Source organism: Macrobrachium nipponense, chromosome 5, assembly GCF_015104395.2.
Source record: "Macrobrachium nipponense isolate FS-2020 chromosome 5, ASM1510439v2, whole genome shotgun sequence".
In the NCBI taxonomy this organism is placed as follows: Eukaryota; Metazoa; Arthropoda; class Malacostraca; order Decapoda; family Palaemonidae; genus Macrobrachium; species Macrobrachium nipponense.
Genome location: NC_061107.1, coordinates 4,592,460 through 4,608,501, shown reverse-complemented (window position 1 = coordinate 4,608,501; position 16,042 = coordinate 4,592,460). Strand labels below are relative to the sequence as shown.

The following is a 16,042-nucleotide window of genomic DNA, read 5'->3' as shown; positions in this document are numbered from 1 at the left end:
TGATCTGAATAGGGGATAATTTTACCCTTTTACTGAAAAACTGAAGAACGTCTGTACTGGTACTTTAGTGAACAGGGAATCTACGTCAAGGCTTAAAAGTTTTATGTTGTGAATGGTGGTTATGTGCTTCTCTGAATTTGTGACAAAAATCTTCCGAATTTTTAATGTGACTTGGAGAAAAAGTGCTTAAAAAAGGGGAAAGGAGGCCAGCTAACCATTTAGAAATTTTGTAATTGAAAGCTCCGGCACATGAAACGATGGGTCTGAATGGAAGATTGTCTTTGTGAGTTTTGGGAAGGCCATAAAAGTAGGGTAAGGTTAGGATTAATTACTTTAAAATTTCTCTAATAGTTCAATACTTTTTTTGTCTTTGCCAATTAATCTTACTTTCCAAAAAAAAATTATGGGAAACGTTTTGGGAGGGGATTTTCGTCAGTTTTTTCGTATATGTACATATACATAGGAATCATCTAACTATTTAGAAACAAATTATAGCAAGATTTTAAGAATACCAAAACAAAATAGCATAGAGAAACTTGACTCGATACTTTGAATATTAACATTGTTCTGTATTACATTCACAAAGCGGAAAAACTAAGGAAAATCACGAAACGTTAATAGCAAGGAATTATGTAACTTTTAAAGAACTGGGTGACCTCATGTTCTTGGGAGCATCAGAAACAATATACCACAGTTTACGGCCCTTTTATTCATGACGTAAAGATCGCCAACAGTAAAAAATCAACGCAATTCTCTAAATATTAACTTCAAGGAATTGTATATTGATTCAACAGCTGACCGATCACAAGATCTTGGTAAAAATAATCAGCATAATTTACTAATTATTAACATCAGGGAATTGTATATTGATTAAACAGCTGAGAGTGACCACGAGATCTTGGGGAGCATCAGAAACAAAATAGCATAACTTCGAATGACAAAAAATGTTATTTATAAAGTTCACGTCGTCACAAAACGACCGAAATCCGCCTAATAACAAAAATGAAGAGAGTAACTTAATGATTACCAAAACGAAGCGAACTCAGACTCCAGAGTTGAAAATCTAGACTCACCTGTCGCAGCAGACGTGGTGAAGGGCGCCGCCATCTTGAGGTTGTTGTTGTTTTTCGCTGTGGAGGACGAGGAGGACTGCGGAGGGCCGCTGAGGTGCTGCTTCGCTATCCTGTTGACGCTTCGGCCGGAGCTGGGACACGGCGACCTGCTCGAGTGGCTGCTGGTCCCCGCCCCTCCTCCAGGCTGCTTGGGGGGAGGGAGTGGATGGGGAAACCGTTTCTTATCACGTAACAATAAAAAAACTCAAATTTGTATTTTTGTTTCTTGCCTCTGTGGTGTTTTTGAAGAGTTCGTGTTTGTGCATAACCAGATTTAGATTCGACGTTTTTTTTTATTTTTTTTATTAAAGGATTCTTTTATGTATTTCAATTGTCTAAGTGGGATATTCAACTCTCAGTATAGTCTGAGGTGTGTACGTTTGGAAAGAGATGTGTATTGAAAATCTTATATATGTATGTGCGTATATGAATGTGCATTTGCATATGTATATAAATACATATATTTAAGCATTAAACTACAAATGTCCTTTGTTGATATCCAGTGCGTTCTACCTCGGAAATAATAATGTTTTCATAATTATATATATATATATATATATATATATATATATATATCTATATATATATATATATATATTATATATATATATATATATATGTGTGTGTGTGTGTGTGTGTGTGTGTGTGTGTGTGTGTGTGTGTGCGTGTGTGTGTATATACATGGTACGTTTAATCTTAAATAAATAAAAAACTACTGAGGCTAGAGGGCTGCAATTTGGCATGTGTGATGACTGGAGGGGGGTGGGGTATCAACATACCTATTTGCAAACCCCTCTAGCCTCAGTAGTCTTTTAGATCTGGAGGTGGGCGGACGGACAGACAGAAAACAGAAAACTGAAAAGGAGCAGAACCCTTACCTTCGGAAGAACATTTTGCGGCCCTCGATCAAACTCCTGCAGATGCAAAGGATCTTCCCGGTGACGATATCTCCGAGAAAACCTGAAGAAGAAGAAGAAGAAGAAGAAGAAGAAGCTTTTCAGTTTGCTTCGATGTGACGTTTACTTTCGTCGATGTTCGGATCAGTACCTTCAATTATTTTTTTTTTATTTTTCGGAGTCTAATATTTAATCACTATATAAACTAAATTACTTATATTTGCCAGAATCTGTTTATCAATAATTTTCTTTAGTTATTTATTTATTATAAGTTTTTTGTATGCTTGCACTTTAATCATTACTCTCTTTCATTTAATGTTAAAGTAGATTATTTTAATTGTCTGAGGATACTGGTTTGAAGTCGATTAGGATAATTGATATGAGTTTTGCTTATGTTTTTGAGCATTAACATAATTGAAATGATACTCGTAATATGATATATTTTCTCGTGATAAACTTACAGCAAAGTGACATATGGTGTAGTAATAACAGAGACAGCAATTAAATTAGATCACAGGAAATAGAGCATAGGAGTAACGGAAAATGAGATAGAGATTTTCTTAAGATAAATAAAAAAAAAAACTCTCTGGTTTATTTTCTCTTGCAAGACACAAAACAAGATAAAGATTTTGATAAATAAGAAAAACAGCTGGGTTATTTCCCCAGCAAGACGCAAAATAATATAAGAAAACACGAAAAAAAGCTGCTTTATTTTCCAAAGCAAGGCGCAAAATAATAGAAACATAAAAAACCTGCGGTTTATTTTCACCAAGGAAGACGAGAGGATAAGATAAGATTTAATAAAATAAAAATAAAAAAAACATGTGGTTATTTTCCCACCAACATGCGAACCAAGATAAAGACTTTGATGAATAAAAACCAGCTGGTTTATTTTCCACGGAAGACTCCAAATAATGTAAACATAAAAATCCTGCTGGTTTATTTTGTCCAGCAATACTCGAAAACAAAATTAACTATAAAGATTTAAAAAAAAATACTGCTGGAGTTTATTTTCCATGCCACCAAAAAAGCTTAAGCATGATAATTTTTTTATAAATAAAAAACATGCTGGCTTATTTTCCACAGCAAAACTCAAATGATATAAAGATAAAAAAAAAATGGTAGTTATTTTGTCTAGCAATACTCACAATAATATAAAGATTAAAAAACCTACTGGTTTATTTTCACCAACACGCAAAGCAATGATAAGCTTTTAATAAATAAAAAACTCCCTGGTTTATTTTTCCCCAGCAAGAAGAAAAACAAGATAAATATTTCAATAAATAAAAAAACCAGCTATTTTATTTTCCCCAGGAAGAAGCATCTCCACTTCCTTTGTGTGCTTACTTGATGAGCTGACTGGCGATGAGGGTATTCATGACGACGATCATGTAATCCATCCGCAAATTACATTCGGTAATCTTGATCCCGTCCTGAAAAAGAAATAAAACACTCCGCTCTTAAGTACCCCAGTCGCGTCCATTTCATAATTGCTGTCTATGAGGAAGAAGAAGAAGGTGTAGGAGGAAGGGATGAGCATTTGTGCTATGATGTTTTTGCTTAACCTAATGGCATTCAGGGAGCTAGCTTCTTGCTCGTCGCCCTGGAACATTTAGGGAAACGAATCTGAAATGCAAAGGCGACAAGGTTTCTAGACCTTCAGGATGTTGTTATGTGTATAATGTCCCTCTTTCCTCGCAAGTGTGAGGTCAAATACCCCGTACTGCTTATAATGGTGTTGCGTAGTCCACACGGTGAAATGTAAGATCTACGTCAAAACAGGAAGGGTAGAAAAGCACAACATGACACCAGGAAGGCGACACTATAAGTGAGATCGGATTTTTTAAACCTGGCGATAACCGGAAAAAAAAAAAAAAAAAAAAAAAAAAAACGTTATACGAAAGCCTTTTTTGGATTGGGCTTTTTTGGATTCGTATTTTGCTGAATGGTGAATAATCCCTAGGAAAAATATAAACCTGATGTATCTAGCGGACTTAAAGGATAAACGGATAAACTGGAGTCTAGACTAATGAGACTCTCTCTCTCTCTCTCTCTGTCTCTCTCTCTCTCTCTCTCTCTCTCTTTCTCTCTCTCTCAACTTAAAATGGAGGATACAGTGATCACTCGCAGGTTCTTATGAGCTAAGGAATAGAAGATACTGCTGACTCAGCGTCGAGGATACCGGCGAACTCTAAACCCAACCTTTTGTTTTATGGAAGGTCGGGGGGAGAGACTAGTAGCATTTCAGAATTCCTAGAGAGCGCCTGAGGGGTTATAGAGTGGTATGAGTGTTAAAAAAATGTGAAGAAAGCGAGGGTGAGGTAAAGAAAAATGAGCAGCTCAGGGGAAAGTGCGAGGGACGGTATGGAATTGTAGGATATTTTGCACCAATAACTTTCGATTGCTTTGTGGTAACAATTCGAGAAGTTAGGGCTAGATAAAGGATTGGGAAAGTCGCATGAATGGGTGAGAGATTAATTAATAAATTAAACACTTTAAAAACGGCAGCCTAACTATTATAAAGCACTTAAAAAAACAGTCAGAAAGCGTCATGACAAATTAGTCTAATCGGTAACTAACCACTCACTTTAGCGAACACCTTTTAGCAGACACTTCGACAGCCAAACCAGACAGCTCTCTCTCTCTCTCTCTCTCTCTCTCTCTCTCTCTCTCTCTCTCTGTCCTTACCTCATCTTCATGCACGATGACCCCGGCAGTGATGAAGACGTAGACATGGACAGTGGCGCTAAAGCAGGAGAGAGACAGGATGATGGTTTTGGCTCTGTGGACTGTGCAAACGGTCGGTCTTTGCAGAGGGTACTGCACTGCTATGAATCTCTCCACCGTGAAAGCCACAGTCAGCCACACGCTGAGGGAACTCGACACTGACCCGAGATATATCTCCAGCTGCAAAAGAAAGTATAAATATATTAGAGAGAGAGAGAGAGAGAGAGAGAGAGAGAGAGAGAGAGAGAGAGAGAATGTTGATGTGGAAACTCCACATCAACATATCATCATTCCCAAACATTTAGTGCTTTCGTTTATAAAGAATATTCCAGTCTATAAATAACCCAACAAATTCCAAATCTCAAATATGATTTGATGTTATTTGAGCTCCCTGGAATTCCCAGAATAAACCAGAATAAATTAGGGTCACCTGAGGAAGGCGACGAGTCTGCCAAGAGCTTGGAGTAGCTCTTGGTAAGGATGAGTTATTCCTATCTTTATAGAAATCAAAATGCAAGTCATTTACTTGTAAACATGTTTTTTTTTCCAGGGATATGTCATCTAAAGTCGTTTTTTATGGCTGTAAATTTCTTTTTGATCTGAGGGCGGACGGGCAGACAAAGATGGCCCCTTTACAGAAAACTAAAAAAACAGGGGTAAATTATTTAGGAAAATTGGTAAATAAAAAAAAGACGATTCCACACCCTATGATAAAAAATCATTGAAAAATTGAACTGACTAGAAGCTCTCATTTCTAAAACGAGAGGAGGAGGTGATGAAGGTATAGAAGCTATATATTTGCATTTTTGTAACTAACTTCCAGAAACCGTTCGTGAATATCATCTCACAGTTTCATTGATGTAGCTGCCTTTATGAATCGTGACTGACTGGAATAATGCTTGAGCCCTTTCGTTTTCTGTGTTGCTTTGTTCTTAACAATAGTTACTTTCATGTTTAGTGGATTACCTGTCTATTCCTTTTCCTTTTTTTTTATTAATAAATATTAATATACCATTTAATATGAGTTCCAGACTCCAGTTATCATAGAGGCATTCCAGAATCCAGTTATCTATATCTGCCTACGGCACTTAATCCACTCACAAATGTATTATGGAAAACAGTATTGATTCGTTTCCGTTCCGTGACTGATGAACAGACAACATTTGGGTCAACATTCCTCTTAAAATTCAGCGCCATATTCTGCTCCTCTCTTTTGCATGTCTGACCTCATTTTTTCAAATGAGATATATACATTTTTCATATTTCTAAGCAGGAAATTGTTATGCATGCATATTTCCAGCATGTATAACAATTTCCTGCTTAGAAATATGATTAAGAGAATGTATGGTTACTTAGGGAATTTAGAAAAGCAAGAAGGGAAGATCGTCAAATAAAGGTATAATACGTTGAAGAAACGTGAAACATGAAAAATGTATATATCTCATTTGAAAAAATGAGGTCAGACATGCAAGTGAGAGCAGCAGTGGAAATGTTAAGTATTTTCTAAGCGATACGCAGAGGTAACTGTCTTCCAGAAAACACGAGAACATTTTTAGATGGAGCTAAAGAACACTGAATAATTTAATCACCTAGAAGGTCCCACAAGCCGCAGAGCCAGGTCTTATAAGCACGCTACGGGTCGTGGAAGAAAAGAGGAAAGGTCTTTGGAGCATTTCCGACGGAGGAAAGCCAGAATGAATAATTCATCTTGTCGAACGTCTAAGAAAAAAACAATCTTATTTTAGGACTTGTTGATATCCACCACTGCTCAAATTCAAAACTTCCTCATTTCCAAATAGTCACTCGGTAATGTTTGTTAACTAAAAGTGATATTATGCCCAATATTGTGATTGAAACCACTTAAGAGGAATATTGGATTTATATTGATATGGAACCAAAATTGTATTGCTGTTGTGTATGACCCAATGAATCTGGTTTCTTGACATGAATTCCTCCACAGCTCCCAAACTATACAGCACCAGACACAATCAGGCTAAAATTCAGGACTGAAGAACTGAATATAGAAAGTCTTTGATTCTTGATATTCTTGATGTATCAATAGATACCGCGTGACAGGTTGTCGGTGGGAAGACTGTGCTGTTTCATTCAAATAGATTTGTAGTGAGCTACTATTTACAATCATATTGTTAAGTTAACACTAAGTGTTAACAGGAAGGTAATGTAACTAGTATTAACAAAAATGTTGGTCTTAACATTAGTCGTTGTGAGACCATGCAATATAAAACGAACAATAACAGCTCAGAGTTTTACCAATTATTCATTGATCCTACGTGGCAGACCAGAGAAAGAAAATATGCTATGAGAGGAAGGTATTATTTACGTATTCAAGCAACGGGATAAAGGGAAACAAAAGAACTGTTCGTTTCGTCGTGGTTATTAAAAAAATAATAAAAGAGTTGTTTCCTATTACTCACAAACGACTTTTTCTTCTTCTTCCATTAGGGAAAACCAAGACCTGTTTCCCCTGTCCCTTTCTATCAGATGAACTCAACACAAAGTATTCCAAGAGCCCTTTTTTTTATCTCCACCACTAGTCTATTCTGTTGCTTTTTTTCTATTTTGTCCACAAATACAGGTATTCTAAAGAGATAATAAACGTCTTGAATACAGATAGGTTTGTTTGTAATTATTCGTCGATGTAAACAAAAGTAAAAGATAGTCAAGGAATAATTTATGCAATGTATTACATATTTCAATTAAATATTCAGAAGGCTCATTTATATTAATACTCCTATTCGTTTTATAAAGTATTGTTTATGATTATTCTTCGATGCAAACAAATTTAAAAGATATGACTTCAATGATACATCCTAATGGAAAGACAAATGAAGACTAATTCATATTAATTCTATTTGAAATAAGTAATGACAATGGGTGTCAGAAAGCTAGTAAATACAAACTTGAAGAGCTCTTGAAGATTAAACAAAAACAAAAATCTCTGTAATTCAATATATAGAATCACTTTCTTCGAAAATAACAAAAAATTTATTATACATTAGATTTCCCGCAAAGAGATAATATGCCTAATAATCTACTTGTTACGGCCTCTGAGAGAGGTCCGCTTCAGGTTCGATATGAAATAAACAAAAAAGAAAAAAAAATTCGACACCAACAATTGAAACTGGGGATACGAATATAAAAAGAAACACTAACACAACAAAGGTTTATTTACAAGCTTACTAGCAAAGGTAAATGCAGAATGGCATCTCATATTTACATAAAAAGGCAAATCTTACACTGCATGAACTGGGGGAACAGTGAGGGAATGGAAGTACTTGCCGGCTGGTTTGGCAACTCGAAACGATGGCTTCACAAAAGGAGAACTGCGATTACCGACGTCTTCTTGATTCCGTATTGCAGAAAATAATGTCTACTCTTGATACATGAGGGACAGGAACTTCCCAAAACCTCTAGCAGAACGTTTCTTCTCTGAAGTGTCCCACAACGTCGAAATAACTTGGTAGTCCACTCCTGAAGATGGCTTGACCAAAATTCAACCAACTCTTGAGCAACTTTTCTTCTGATCCTTCGTCGGTTCCTTTTTCTCTTATCTCTCTCGGATGATCTCTGCTGCTGCTGATCTCTCACTGATAATCTGATCTGTGGCTCTTACTGAGGATATCTCTCTGTGACTAACTGATGATCTCTGCTGCTCCTACTTCGTCCGTCGTATTTATATGGCATCCTGGGAGCGGGGCCTACGGCGAGCGTCACAGACTCCCGAGATTACCGGAACTTCTCCGAAGAATCTAGACGAGGTATTGCATCAGAAATCACGGCGTTTCTCACGTCACGTCGGCGCCTGGCGAGTTCCACAACACTCCTGCCGATTCTAGAACCATCATGGGAACAGGCACCTCCAACACAATGCGCTAATGCCTCCTTACTGCCGAACTTCTCGTAAATGCGTTTTCCCTTCCTTTATCTTCCTTTGCTATAAAGCAATTACCTCGACACTACTTTAATAAATAAATCATACTAAAGTTCAGGTAAAATGGTCGAATCTGATCAAAAGAGAGAGAGAAAAAAAAAAACATGAACAACTCAAAGTCAAACTGAGATGAAACGTGTTCATCAGAACTAATATTGATCCACTTGAAAGCAGATTTTTTTTATTCTCTCTCTGTAAAGGGAAAAAGAGATCACCAGGAATTATGATAAATCTAAAAGCATACCAGGTTGATCATGGGATCAGACGATGAAGATCAGTCACTTAGCAGACAAAAATAGAAAGTTTTTAGATGTCACGAGCAGAGTTCGATGAACGCTGTACATAATCACCAGAATGACTGATGCTGGAATGAGTGACTTTCTGATCCCTGGTTTGCCACCAATCAAAGGTCACTGACACTGACACAGCCGGTGTCAAGATGAACCTTTTCCAAGAGAGAGAGAGAGAGAGAGAGAGAGAGAGAGAGAGATGAGAGAGAGAGAGAGAGAGGTTTTTGATTGAAGTGTCAGTGTCTTCTGGAGATGCTTCGACACCTTTAAGACTGCAAGGGGGATATTGGTTGCAGGAAATGGGATGGGTTAAATTAAACGTTGCTGCATCCAATGTTGCAGAAGAAATTGGCGCCGATCGAATCAATTGAGCTCCTAAAGTCTTCCGTGAAAGCAAGGACAGAAAAGGGGACCAGAGAACATTTAAAAGGTTTTGAAAAGTGCAGGGGATGGGGTGGGTGGGGGGCTGGGGAAAGGTAGTGGTTAAAAAACAAGGGCCATCTGTGGGACTTTTCGTGCCGCATTCAAGGTCTGTGGTCGGCTTTGAGGGTCGTTAAAAAATAGAGGTCATAAATGGGATGTGTTTGTCCAGAGTGGCATTATGTAAATGCCTGGAGAAAGGTTTGTTTTGTAGTGTCCCAATTTAGCTGTGTGGTGTGTGCAAGAGAGAGAGAGAGAGAGAGAGAGAGAGGAGAGAGAGAGGACCCATCGGTTGTTAGTTAATAGTCAGCTCCTTTGATCATTTCTGGTTATCCTGAAAAAAGCGTCTCTGCTTCAATCGTAAAAAACAGACAATCGTGAATAATGATGAAATATATTGAGGAATGGTACATAACTGGTTGAATGAATGAATAACATCCACATTTTGTGTTTTACGTTGTGCCATGCGTCAGTAGATCCTTTCATCATTCCATTAACTAAAGTCACTAATGTCTTCAGTCATCTAATTGGCTTACGGGCTAATTGGTCTACAAACTACACCAACGTACACTTCAGTTTGAGACAGTTTTAGATTTCGCGGCGTCCTTCCCGTTTTCTAGACGAGGATGATATTGCAACGTCTGAAAGCGAGGATGAAGGCAACTGAAATGCAACTTATATTGTGTTTGAGAAGTTTTCAAATTATACCTTGTTTCTTTAAACTGTTTTCATTCATTTCATCAAAACAAAGAACAAAGAAGTCACAGATGCCGCAAAAGAGATTTCAGCATAGAGTAAAATCAAGACCACCGAAAATATAGATCTCTCTTTCGTGTGGCCTATCCTGTATCGTGCCAGATGCACGATTGTGGCTAACTTTAACCTTAAGTAAAAGTAGATATCGCTGAGGCTAGAGGGCTGCAATTTGGTATGTTTGACGAATGGAGGGTGGATGATCAACGTACCAATTTGAAACCCTCTAGCCTCGGTCGTTTTTAAGATCTGAAGGCAGACAGAAAGAAGTGCTCATCGATCGAGCCTACGATTAATGATTTATGGTTTTCATGAAAGCTAATACATTTATTTAACTTATGCATCATCCGAATCAAAGGTGGGCTACCTGGGATGTGTTATGAGTGATTGAAGATATGTTATGACGTCTTAATGACCGCAAACGTCTTCCTTCTTCCTCACCTGACACAAGACGTTGACGTTGAAGTGTTGAACCGAGCAGATCGAGCCACACCGGAAGAGGATGAAGAGGTACGTCACGTCGGCGATGGCCAGCGCCGCCAGGTAGTAACTGGACGACCCTCATCCGGAGACGTGTGTTGAGGAAGACGACGCAGGACAGCAGGTTCCCACGAAGCCACCACGATCAGCAGCGGATGTAGTAGGTGTTGAGTTGCCGGACGATCAACCACTGGTCGTCCGTCAGGTTGTAGTGCTCGTAGTCGTAGTGGTAGTAGGCCTCGTCGACGTCCTGGTCCGGGCTCGGGTGACCCCCCTCGCTGGGATGGGGGGGAGGGGGCGCGACGCTCGGGCACGACACGAGGACGATCTCGCCGCTCTCGTTCCGGAAGCGACATAGCGTTTCGCTCATGAGAACGCCTTCGGATATGTTCTCCTCGGTAGCTTTGAGCGGGATGCGCATCGTGGGCCTCGGGTGTTTTTGTTTGTTTTCTTTCACGCGAGGCGGCAGCAGTTGCAGTAGTTGTTGGGGAGCGGCCGCGTAATACGGTCCACTTTATCTTTGTGTGCTTCAGAGCCCAGCGCACTGAGTACATAGTTATCATCTTTACCGTTTGGTTGCTGTAATGGAAGGTTTTTTCTGCGTCATGCAAGAGTCACCAATAACTAAAAGCACTTATTTAACACGTTGTTTCACTGTCCATGTTTAGCCTTCTATGATTTCCCATTCGTAATAAGTATGATTCTCGACCTGAAATAATGAGAAACAGCTTCCACTGGTAACTGATAATTTTTAAGTTATAAAAATGTAGAATCTCATCTATAAACTATTGACCAAACTCTAGAAAAAATAAATATCATATGGATTAGACTAACAAGACAACTGAAAAAAGAAGACGGACATTTGTTATTGTTTTTTTACCAGAAACAGTTAAAAGGAATGAATAAAAAATAAAAAAGAATGGATGACGAAGAAATGGATTTAATTCCAAACCTCCATCGTAGGCGATAGAAAGCCCGAGCTGTTTTTAAGAGGATTATGAATGTGGTCTTTTTTCGGTTGAAAACTTAAAAGGTCTGAAACGAAACCACTTAAATATTTCATCTTCCATATCAAGAGCTGCACATTCATGAATTACTTTAAACGTTTTTGGTGGTATATTTTTGGTCAATTCTGAAAATCTAATAAAAGGAGTAACGCCACAAACAGAAAGTTTGGCATTGAACTTATTCAAGGACGGGAACTGTGATTTATTATTATTATTATTATTATTATTATTATTATTATTATTATTATTATTATCATTTCGGTCCCTACTCGCATGGAACAAGCACACCACGGGGGGCCGGGCCCATTGACTTGAGATTCTTCAAGTTTTTCAAGGAATGATGGGTTCACCCTCCCATCGCAATAATTGTCAAGTAAAATCTATAGTCCTCAAACATCCGAATGAATTAATGTAACTAATTATTCGCGGCCTGTCAAAACAATTACCTGGTAATTTCACGAGAATGTAATTTGCCTCTTGAGTTTCTAGAGAGGGCGGAAGAGTCTCCAGGAAAACAGACTTTGTATCATACTCAGTACCAGGAAAATTAGATTATCCTGACAGTTGGTCATAATTACAAGTCAGGAAGCTCCTGATACGAATTCTCTCTCTGTCTGTCTGTCTGTCTGTCTGTCTCTCTCTCTCTCTCTCGTCCTCTCTCTCTCTCTCTCTCTCATAATTACAAGGTAGGAAGCTCCTGATGACTTTGTCCTCTCTCCTCTCTCTCTCTCTCTCCTCTCTTCTCTCTCTCTCTCTCTCTCTCTCTGCGCATTAAATACAAGGCAAGAAGCTCCCTTGCACTGTAGACTATCTCTCTCTCTCTCCTCTCTCTCTCTCTTCATTCTTCTCCATCATCTATCTATCTATCAATTTAATTATGCTCTCTCTATCTCTCTCTCTCTTTTCTCTCTCTCTCTCTCGGCATCATTACAAGTCAGAAAAAAACTCGTGCTGTAGATTCTCTCTCTCTCGGGCATAATTACAAAGGAAGAACCTCCTGCTGTAGGTTCTCTCTCTCTCTCTCTCCCTCTCTTCTCTCGGGCATAATTGCAAGTCAGAAAGCTCGTGCTGTAGATTCTGTCTCTGTCTGTCTCTCTCTCTCTCTCTCTCTCTCCATCACCTGTCTATCTGTCAATCTAAATTATCTCTTTCTCAATCTGCCCATTGCTTAGTTCATCAATTCTTTGCAGTTAAAAAAAAATATTTCATTCAAACCAACAAGCCGTGACGCGCTGAGCACATCGTCCAAATTGTAGGTCTCAATTATGGCGGTTAGTGCCATATCGTCGGAAATGAGACCTGTAGGTTAAATGTCACGCCTGATCTGGGTCAATCCCTTACTAACCAATCGAGTGTCGTAAGAGATCTCGAGGAACTGGGTCGAGAGAAGACCAGATGTGGAGCGCTAGGAACCTCGCTTTGACAAACTAGGCATAGGTCCTCATTATTCCCAAGTCCGTTTTGAGGCCAGTCACTCACTGGAACTAATGTTCGAAATATACAGTTAGTAAATTGTTTTAGTCCCCACCCGGCCGCGCGATTTATGGCTCACTTTAACCTTAAATGAAATAAAACTACTGAACTAGAACGCTGTAATTGGGTACGTTTGATGATTGAGAGTTGATAATCAAGATACCATTTTGCAGCCCTCTACCTCTGTAGTTTTTTAAGATCTCAGGGCGGACAGAAAAAGTGCGTACAGAAAAAAAGTGCACAATAGTTTTCTTTTCAGAAAAATAATCATCAGAAAAAAGTCGAAATATACAAGGGATAATTACGCTAAAATTTACAAAAGGGAATACACAGCGATGACGCAATCTGGTAGTTTAGGAAAGAAATGGAGCGATCCTAAACTAGCTGGAAATATTAATTGCATCTTTGTTCATATCTCAAAAGAGGTTTACGTAACAGACACAGGATCAATATACCAACATTGGCTGATGACCTTAAAACCTGATTTAGTAATTTGAGAGCAATTGCAAGTGTAAAGCAGTTGTTAACAAGAATGTCAACAATGATGCAATCTTCCTTTGTTTATTTATTTATGCAGAATTGTTTTTATTTGTAATTAATTTTTTTCTGGCACTTGACGTCGAGAGACTTGTCTCGATAAATTATTATCTAGGGGAAAATCACGAATATTCCCTACGGGAGATTCCAGATTTATTATTTGAACCAGCTTTGTGCTTATTTTTCAGTTTGTGTATCATATAATAGATATAATATTATATATATATGTAATAGATATATTATATAATATATATATATATATACGTACATATACATTACATATAGGTATATACTATGTCTCTATTTCTATACGCACACACAAAAACACACAGTCACACACACACACACACACACACACACACACACACACACACACATATATATATATATTATATATATATATATATATATATATATATATATATATATATATATATATATAATATAATTGTGGATATATGTTAACTGCCAACTTGTATAGATAGATTTTGAGCCATTGGAAAACTAACGATGGTGAAAAAATTATCTGGGTTGTACCGTATTATTACCACCCCGAGGAAGCATTTTAAAAGACAAAAAAAGTTAAAATCTCATATTTATAAACAAAATAAGGCTTGAAATGAAAATGATTATGAATACTTGCTCACAGTGAGATTCAACAGAAAGTTAACAAACTTAGGAAAGCCTAAAACTACCACAAAGAAACCACCTTTGATATTTCATCTTCACTCTTACTAAACTATTTTGATCTAGTACCTTGTCAGACTTCCTGTACGCCTGAGTTTAACTTCACCATTAAGTGCAAGAATGCAGAGGGTCCTAACAGGACTTCTTTAAGGTCCGGTCTGACCCTTCCGCAAGTAACGGCAGTGCTGGTCCTTTCCAGAGATGAAATTGGTTGAAGGATCAAGAATGAAGATATATGCCAGAATATAGATGTATGAAGCCTTGATAGGTTATATGCTTTTGAAAACTGATATGGCTGCCAGGTTTTCCGTATCCAGCTAACAAGGCATTATAGATATTATATATATATAATATATATAGAGTATATAGACCTAGTATAGATATATATATAGATATAGATATATATAGATATGTTATCTATAGAGTATAGATATATAGCTTAGAGATATAGATATATAATATATAATGAATATATATATATTTATATATATATAATAAATAAATATATAATATATATATTTATATATATATATATAATATATATATATATATATAATCTTATAATATCTATATTTATATATATATTATATATATTAATATATATATATATATATATATTTATTATAATATAATATAGATATATATATTATATATCTATATATATATAGAATATATAATATATATATATCTATTACTGGTAATCGTCTTAGCACGAAGATATAGTAATTCAGTTGTATTCCACATAGGAAAATGAAAAAAGGTTATCTCAGAAAATGCCCAACAGTTTCGTCGTCCTCCAATGGACGCTCCAAGAAGAGGTCCATTGGAGGACGAAACTGTTGGGCATTTTCTGAGATAAACCTTTTTTCATTTTCCTATGTGGAATACAACTGAATATATATATATATATATAATATATATATATATATATATATATATATATATATATATATATATATATATATATAAAGGTGATACCACGGAGGAAAATGGAAAATGCCTAAGTAAAGGGTCGTGTTACACCGAATGTTCTTGGCTTTCTCGCCTTTCCATTTTCCTCCGTGGAATCACCGTTATTTATACATGGCATCACATTTTATACACTGCGTGATCAATAGATTCATTGTGTTTTACGATTTATTAGAAATTATATCCTAAATTAAGAATATAGGCCTATGCCTTTGCTACTTATAGATCACGCATTATAATAATAATAATAATAATAATAATATAATAATAATAATAATATAAAATAATAATAATAATAATAATAAATAATAATAATTGAAAAAAGAAACCCACAAATTCAATTTGTAACTTGTTTACTTGTAAGTATTTACATTTTAGTTTTACTCCACACTCGAGTACTTTCAGGCCCTTCTGTGGCCCATTCTCAAGAGATGTTTGGGATGTTAGCCTGGGTCAAGGCCCAGCAGTCTTCTGGAACTTCTTCTCGTTGTGCTGTCATTTATGCGATGGCTGTTCTGGTTTTCTGAGAGTTGCCAATCCCCTCTTGTCGCTCTGATATCCTGAGCTGATGGTCAATGGGATTTACCCTTGTGGTAAGGGTGTGGTCACCGAAAGTCTGTTGGGCAGGAAACCTAATCTCCAGGTCAGCAGGGTCAATCTTAGCTTCTTTTAATATCAAAGCTCGGCTTATGGATCTTCTGAGGTAAAACCTTTGTTTCCTTCAATTACTTTGATCTCT

At 37.1% G+C, this 16,042-nt stretch overlaps 1 pseudogene; it reads right to left on the bottom strand.

Annotated features, from left to right (window-relative positions):
- Nucleotides 1-1,023: 1,023 nt before the first annotated feature.
- On the bottom strand, nt 1,024-11,057 carry LOC135215361 (uncharacterized; annotated as a pseudogene).
- Nucleotides 11,058-16,042: the final 4,985 nt, after the last annotated feature.